This window comes from Quercus suber, unplaced genomic scaffold (genome assembly GCF_002906115.3).
Source record: "Quercus suber isolate HL8 unplaced genomic scaffold, Cork oak 2.0 scaffold_141, whole genome shotgun sequence".
In the NCBI taxonomy this organism is placed as follows: Eukaryota; Viridiplantae; Streptophyta; class Magnoliopsida; order Fagales; family Fagaceae; genus Quercus; species Quercus suber.
The window spans coordinates 868669-877657 of record NW_027069602.1 but is presented as its reverse complement, the minus strand read 5'-3'; the positions used below and the strand labels follow the sequence as shown (position 1 = coordinate 877657).

The window sequence follows — 8989 nt, the reverse complement described above, 5'->3', positions numbered from 1 at the left end:
AATTACAAGAATGTGGAAGGTGCTGGGAAATACAATTACATTAAATATGCTTGTAGCAGTTTGTGCATCCAAAGCACTGAATGGATCATCTAAGAGATAAATGTCAGAATCCTGATAGAGAGCACGGGCAAGTTGAACACGTTGCTTCTGACCTCCACTCAAATTAATGCCTCTCTCCCCTATTACAGTGAGATCACCAAAGGGAAGCAACTCAAGGTCCTTAATCAACGAACACCTTTCTAGTGTTTCTCTGTATCTTTCACTATCCATAGCAGACCCAAATAGTATATTCTCCTTTATTGTCCCACTTTGTATCCATGCTGTTTGAGAAACATAGGAAATCTTCCCATGGACTTTTATCTTTAATTTCAAAAAATGGAATTAGATTACTAAGTTAGAATACTTGAACTTTTTTCAATTTTAGATGGGCATTACAATCGTGCCATATGCAGGGACGGAACCAGGATTTGAACTTGGAGGGGCCAAAGCTTAAAAATTTTTTTTTTTTTTTTTTTTTATGAAAATAAAAACTAGCACCTATTTCATATTCAAAAAAATACTACATATAAAATAATTGTTTCTTAAACATTTGATATTATAAAAATGTCGACAAAGTATAACATACAAAATAAGTTTTTTTAAACATTTCAACAAATTTATCAAAATGGAACTCGACGCTCTTTTAAGTCTCGAAAGTCGTCTATGATTGATTCTGTACCATATTTTGCAGCAATCTCCTTCTCAATGTACAAAATCATAGAGTCCATTAGAAAATCATCTTCCATCTTGTTGCGAAGCCTATTCTTGATAATATTCATGGCTGAAAATGCTCGCTCTGTAGTTGCAGTAGAAACTGGAAGAGTAAGCACAAGTGTAATCAATCTATAAATATATGGGTAAAATAATGATTTTCGGGTTTTTGCCAACCATTGGCACAACTCAGAAATACTTGATAGCTTCTTGAAGTCCGAATGCCATACTACATTGTGCTCATAATGATCAACTTCTGTCTTTAAAAGTGTCATTTCTTGATTTGTGAAGTCTTTTGGATAAAACTTGCTTACTAACAACAAAATGTCTATACTTCTAAAGGACTCACGTGCCTCTTTAGGATCAAGAGCTGAACTAAGATTAAGCAATTCCACCGCATGCTTACTAAACCGATGATTTAATTCTTGTAATATAGAATCTATTACAGCATAAAAAATATCTACCCGATAATGATGCTCAATTGTGAAGTCATCTTGTTGATAACGAGCTAGACCTCCTCTCTCAACATAACGAGCATTCATATCTGGGACATCTATGTCACGTGCCTCACAAAATGATTTCACAGTGGTAAGTAAATTATCCCACTCTTCATCTCTGAATTTTTGAATAAGTGCTTTAGTGGATGAAACAAAATTCATCGCATTTAAAATGTCTTGAGACTGACACTGCAAAGCTTGACAAAGTGCATCAGTGATCTTCATAATTTCTTTCATGAGATGCAAAATGAACACAAATTCAAAAGAAATCATAGTATGATAACATGAGTATGCTGCTTCTCGTTGGGAAGTAGTATTTCCTTCCTTGATGATCTTAAGTAAAATTTCACATGTTGGACTAAATATATTTACCAAGCTAGAAATCGATCTCAAGTGAGAACCCCAACGAGTATCTCCAGCCCGTTGTAATGTGTTAATTTGATTAAGTCCTCTTCCAGTTTCAAGCTCACCAATTTCAAAAAAATATGCAATTTGATCAGCATAAGCTTTTTTTAGTTGCTCAGTACGCTTGTATGAAGCACCAACAACATTGACAATTGATGATAATCTATTAAAAAAACTTTGAACAAGAATAACTTCTTTTGATGTTGCCACTAATGCTAATTGCAAGCGATGTGCAAAACAATGAATGTAGTAAGCATATGGACAATCATTTGAAACCAAAGCTTTTAATCCATTCCACTCACCTCGCACATTGCTTGCACCATCATATCCTTGCCCTCGAATATTTTGAATATCCAAACTATGATGTGACAAGATAGAATATATTTCATCTTTTAGGGTTAATGCCGTAGTATCGGGGACATGAACTACCCCAAAAAAACGTTCTCGAACAAAACCATCTTTGTCTACAAATCTTATAACAATAGCCATTTGCTCCTTCATTGACTCATCACGAGCTTCATCAACAATTAGGCAAAACTTTGCATCACCAATTTCTTCACGAATTGCCTTCTTCACCTTGTTTGAAAATACATGTAAGATTTCCTTTTGGATTTTTGGTGATTTGTAAGAGGCATTTTTGGGAGCTTTCTCTATCGCTTCTGCAACATATTCATTATATGATACCACCAAATCCAATATTTCAAGAAAATTCCCACGATTAATTGAATCAGAACTTTCATCTCATCCTCTAAAAGCAAGTCCTTGAAATGCAAGCACTTTGACAACATCAATTGAGGCCTTTAACCGCAATCGATTGCTTGCAATTTTATCAGAATTGAAATTTTCAAGTACCTTTTGTATGTGTTGAGACTGGTTCATCAAATCTGTCATGGCTTGCTCGGAAGCTCTATGAAAAGAGTTAGGTTCTTTCCCCATATGATTCAAAAAGGAACAATTATTTCCATCATTAACTTTCTTCCAATTTCGAAATCCATCCTTAGTGAATACATGACTCCCAGAATTCCCAGTTGGCTTGTCAAAGAGAAAGCATGGTAGACAAAAAACAGCATCTTTACTAGGTGAATATTCAAGCCATTTACTAAATTCCTTTATTGCAAACCAGGAATGTTTAAATTTACGAGAATGACGTCCAAATTTAGTTTTCTTGTACTCATCTAGTTTAGGTTGGTATGGACCAAGCTTAATGTAAGCTCGTCGAATTTCATCTCGTTCATTAGCATCATATTCCCATATTAGCTTACGCATTCCAGGATCACGCAAAAAATCTGTACTTTTGTCAATGGTGACATTTGGAACTTCTGTTTGGAGATTTTCAGAAACTGGGACATCAACGCTAGGGGTTGGAAATCTTGCATCACCAGCTATGACTTCAGGATCACGCACAAAACCTGTACTTTCGTCCATGGTGACATTTGGAACTTCTGTTTGGAGATTTTCAGAAACTAGGACATCAACGCTAGGGGTTGGAAATCTTGCATCATCAGCTATGACTTCATAATTATTTAGATTTTTTCTTTTGAAAAAATTTAATATTGTAGTGGACTTACTCATGATCTACAAATTAAAAAAAAAAAAGTTTCATTATTTCCATATTTCGTAGTTCTATACACCAACTAAAAAAAAGGGACTTCTTAACCCAAAAAAAAAAAATCTAAAACCAAAATAATTACAAACAAACAAGCACAAGTTTATAAATATTACTAATATTAGCCACATCATACAAAGTGACAAAGACAAAGTTCACAAGTTCATATATATATATATATATATTACTAATATTAGCCACATCACACAAAACGACAAAGACAAGATTTTTTATAAAACCAAAACAATTAGACCAAAGACTTGGTCAATTGGTCTCACAAAAAAATCACTTGTGACTTACCATTTGCCTAAGACTAGTTTTCACAATTAACAGTGACTACCAAAGCCTTCTCTCACAAATTCACCATCACAATTTATTACTCACAGTTTCACATCTTACTGTCCTGGTCCCACTTTATTTCTTAAAAAAAAAAAAAAAAAAGGTTACAACACAACAATCCATAAAATAAAATTAAAAAGCCACAACTCACAAATATCATTATATGAGTCTATATCAGTCAACACAGTTCATAGAAAAAACGCAGAGGGCAGAGCAAGCAAAGCAAAGGGCTAACCGGCTGGCAGAGCACGCAAAGACAAAAACATAAAAATATTAACTTGAGAGAGGAGAGAAATTTCTTAGATTTACCGTGTGTGACTATGATCAAGGATTTGAGGAGAAGCAGCAGCAGCAAGTCAGTAACAGTCTGGATCCGATCTGAGAAAAAGAGTAGCAGGCAGCAGCAGCAGTAGTGATGGAGGAGGCGTGGAGAAAGAGTGAGGTTAGGGAAAAATTTTGAGAATTAAAATTTAGGTTTCTAGTCTATATTTATTTTTTATTTTGTCGGTTTTTTTTTTTTGTATGAGAGTTAGTCGGTGTTATTATTATTTTTTTTTTTGAGAGTTAGTCGGTGATTTTTTTCAGATTGATTCACATAACAGTTTTTTTTTTAATTTAATTTGGGGGGGGGGGGCTATTAGGACGAAAATTTTAATATCCTAGCTTTTTTTCTTTTTTGGGCGGGTACTAACTTTTTTGGGGGGGGGGGGGGGGGAGGGACAATGGCCCCCCCTGCCCTACTATAGGTCCATCCCTGAATCCAGGGATATGCGGTCTGAGTTTGAACAAAATTATGGCTCTTCATTACACCCAACATTTGAAGATATTCTTTATTAAGTTCAGATTTTTCAACATTTGAATATTTTTCATCATCGATAAGTATTGTATTTGCTGTTGTAAATAATTATAAGTAAATATATTTAGTTTGTTGGTTTAATGTGGTATTGTATTTGCTATTGGAAAATATGAATTGTGGTTCATTATAGGTGTTATAAAATAGGTATTGGAAAATATGTATTTTAGGTACATTACAGGTGCTAAAAAAATTATATATAAAACAAAAAAGACCTATACCAGCGCTTTTGAAAGCGTTGGCATAGGTCCTTTTAAATTATACTGATTCACAACCTATACCAGCGCTTTCAAAAGCGCTGGTATAGGCCTTTTAAATTATATTGATTTAAGACCTATACCAATGCTTTCAAAAGTGCTGGTATAGGTCTTGAATCAATATAATTTAAAAGGCCTATACCAGCACTTTTGAAAGCGCTGGTATAGGGCGTATGCCTTTCCCAGCGCTTTTGAAAAGCATTGGGACAGGTCCGACGACCCTATACCCACGTTCACTGCGCAGCGATTTGAAGCGTCAGGAAAAAAAACGCTGGGATAGGAATTTTGACCCTATCCCAACGCTTTCTGGGGCTATCCCAGCGGTTTTGAAAACGCTGGGATAGCCCCCTTTGGCAGCAAATAGTGTAGAGTGACTTTTGAGGAAAAAATTTTCAACCCACTACATAGATTTTGATATAACTAACCATGTGTATGGTCTTAAAATAAGTCATGTGAAACTTGTTAAAATAATACAAGTGAATGACAATTGAAAAAAGTATTCACTTGTATTATTTTAACAAGTCTAATATGACTTATTTTAAAACCATACATGTGTGATGCAAATGTTTGTGCTTATTTTTGAGGAGATTTATGTTAATGATTTTGAAACAAAATCAATTTTCAGAGCTAAAGTTTTGGGGGCGGATATTTGTTTTTGATTATTAGTTTAAAAGTGCAATGACTATTCTTCTTATGCTTCTTGTGGATGTGGAATGGCTATTTGCTTCTTTACCTCTTGAGTTTTTCCTTTTTTTTCCTTTCTTTTTGTTTTGGCTGCCTTTGAATTTTGATGAATCACTTTGCTTAAGAAGTTTAGTTGTTCTCCCCCCCCTCCCCCCCCCCCCCCCCCCCAACAAAAAAAGGGACCCTGAAGTATCAAAAATCAAAGAAGCAAAATGAACAAGATGAAATACGCAGGTCCAAAACTCATAGCAACTGCAGAACTGAAACATGGCTAAATGACAAGTAGCTTAGGCATGTTAGGTGAAAGCTACATTTAGTCTAGTCTTGATTAATGAGCATGTGAGTAGCATGCGATTGTCATTAGCTGTACATAGCTGTTAATTTGTTAGGAGTTTGTTAAAGTCAGTTAAGTTAGTTTTAACTTTGAGTTAGTTTCTCAGTTTTGTATATAAACACTTGTAATTGTTATTTTTATTCAAGTAAATGAAAATTCATTCTTAACAAAATTCATATGATATCAAAGCCATCCTGCTCTATTTTGTCCCAAATTTCTAGGGTTTGTTCTTAACAGCTTTGAAGCTTCTTTAATAGCTGCAACAACTACTACTTCTTCTTCTTCCTCTATGCAAGATCCTACACTAATAGAGGATATCTCAAATCCTTTGTTTCTTCATCATGCTGAAAGTCCTGGAGCTATGCTTGTGTCTGAGCCTTTGATTGGTGAGAACTACCATGCTTGGACTCGTTCAATGAAGAAGGCCTTGATTGCCAAGAACAAGTTTGACTTAATTTGTCAATGGTAGCATCACTCTCTCTTCTCCATTGGTAAAGACTCCAAAAGCTTTTGATGCTTGGATTCGCTATGACAATATGGTAGGCTCTTGATTTGATGAAGGTAGTTTCACCTCGGATTCGAGTTAGCATTACTTATAGAGATACTGCTTTGGAAATCTAGAATGATCTCAAAGATACACATTACCAAGGCAATGAGCTTAGGGTTTTTCAGCTTCAAAAGGACATTGCTTCCATCTGTCAAGGTGATTCTTCAATTACCACTTATTTTACTCAATTGAAGGTCTAGTGGGATCAACTTCAGAATTTTAGGCCTACTCCTATCTATTCTTGTGGAAAATGCACTTGCAATTTGACTCAAAAGCTTAAAGATCTTCATCTTCAAGAATCAGTAACGCAATTTTGATGGGGCTTAATGATTCGTACTCTCACTTCAAAGGACAAATCTTGTTAATGGATCCACTACCATCCGTTAACAAATTTTACTCGTTGTTGATTCAAGAAGAGAGGCAAAGGAGTGTGGAACATGGAAATTCTATTCATATAGAGTCTACTACTTTAGCAGTGAAGGGTTCCAATCCCAACTTCAACTCCAATTTCCTTGGATTTTCTGGCAATTTTGGTGTTTCTAAAGGAAAGAATTCCAAAGGGAAAGACAGACCCATTTGTACTCACTGTGGGAAGCTTGGACATGTCATGGAGAAATGCTTCAAGTTACATGGTTTTCCTCCAGGCTTCAAACCTAAAGGCAAGAACTTTATGGTGAATCAAGTCAATGCTCAAAAGGGCTATGAAGATAAGGATTCAACATCTGCTCATTTTCCTTTCACTCAAGAGCAATGTCAGTAGTTCTTGACCATGTTGGGCACTTAGATGCAAGCTACTCAACTCAATATTGGTGGCAAGGATAGTCAGTTCAACATGGGCAGCAAGCAAGCACACATGGTCAACAATGTGGTTAAGCCTAATCCAGTTGTTCCCTCTTCTTCTAATACCATAGATGCTCTCACCATGGCAGGTATGCTAGATTATACATGTCTTGATTTGAGGCATTCAATCTTTTCTACCCAAATTATAAATAGAACAGCTTTTGATGGTGATACTTGGGGTCAATGACACTGGGGCAACATACTATATAGTGCATTCTATTCATCTATTGACTGATTTTACTGCTGTTAATTGTATGGTTGAACTTCCTAATGGTGCAACTGCTTTGGTGACTCATATTGGTTCTATATATCTTTCTGAAACCTTGATCTTAACTAATGTGTTTTGTGTTTCATCGTTTTCCTTCAACCTTTTATATGTTAATCAACTCACCAAGAAAATGAATTGATGTCTCATTTTCCTGTCTACTTTTTGTTTTATTCAGGACCTTAATTGTTGGAGGACGATTGGTGTGAGTGAAGTTCATGATGGGTTGTATCTACTTCAAAATAGCATTTTCGATACTTGTGCCATTCCAACTCTGTCCCAGGAGACTCCATCTTTCCAGTCTGTATAAAAGGCTTCCTTTTCCTTTCCATAATTATGTTTCTGAATTTCCTTTTGATTTGATACATTGTGACATTTGGGGTCCTTATGCAGTACCTACAATTGCTGGTCACAAATATCTCCTTACCATTGTTGATGATTGTACTAGATCAACTTGGATTTATCTTATGAAATCTAAGTCTAAAACTAGACATCTTCTGCAATCCTTTTATACCATGATTAAAACTCAATTTGGTAAATCTATTAAGGTCTTTAGGACTGACAATGGGCTTGAGTTTCAAATGGTTGATTTCTTTAGGTTTAATGGTATCATACATCAACATAGCTGTGTTGCCACTCCACAACAAAACTCAATTGTGGAGAGGAACATTAGCATATACTTTGTATTGCAAGAGTTTTAAGACTTCAATCCAATATGCCTATTGCTTATTGGGGTGATTGCATACTCATTGTTATGCATCTTATCAATGGACTCCCTTATCCTGTTTTGAATAATAAATTTCCTTTTGAACTTCTTCACAATAAAGTTCCAGATTATTCACATCTTAAAGTGTTCGGATGTCTATTTTTTGTTTCTACTCTCTCTCACAATAGAGGTAAGTTTGATCCTAGAGCTCTTAAGTATATTTTCTTAGGATATACTTATGGAGTTAAGGGATATAAGCTATTGAATTTACAAACCAAATCTTGTTTCATTTCTAGAGATGTTTCTTTCCATGAATCTGTTTTTCCTTTTAAATCTCTTCCTTTTTCTCTTCCTTTGTCTCAGTCTGACCCTTTTTATCATGATTGTATTCCTGATGCTTCATCATTGCCTTTTACTTACTAATTTTATTCAACATTCTGCTCCTTTCACAAACCCTTTAGCACCTATTGATTCTACTATTCTTGAAGATCATTTTATTGATCTTCTTGAGGACTTATCTGTTTTTATTCCTAATGACATTACTGATACACCTGATCTTCCTAATGATTCTTTGTCCATTGTCCCTGTCATTGAGTCCCTATACTTCTGCTCCCACTCCAGCTAGTCCTATCCTAGGTGATTCCTTGCCTAGGAGGTCTTCTAGGATTTCTAGACCACCTGCTTACCTTCAGGTCTATAAATGCAATGCTACTTTCACTAAATATCCTATTGCCAATTATATCTCAGTCACAAACTCTCTCCTTCTTACTCCCATTTCTGCAATAGTATATCTACTCTTTAGGAACCAAAATTTTACCATCAAGCAGTTGGTGATCCAAATTGGGATGTTGCCATGGCACCTGAACTTCAGGCTTTAGAAATTAATAACACTTGGTTTCTTGTTCC

The 8989-nt window shown here is 35.3% G+C and overlaps 1 long non-coding RNA gene across 1 annotated transcript; it reads left to right on the top strand.

The window, feature by feature from the left end:
- The first annotated feature begins 5547 nt into the window (after window positions 1-5547).
- Window positions 5548-7918, top strand: LOC136068919 (uncharacterized). Its single transcript, XR_010630218.1, has 2 exons — window positions 5548-7201; window positions 7556-7918. It is a non-coding gene; the product is annotated as an uncharacterized LOC136068919 (long non-coding RNA).
- The last annotated feature ends 1071 nt before the right edge of the window (window positions 7919-8989 follow it).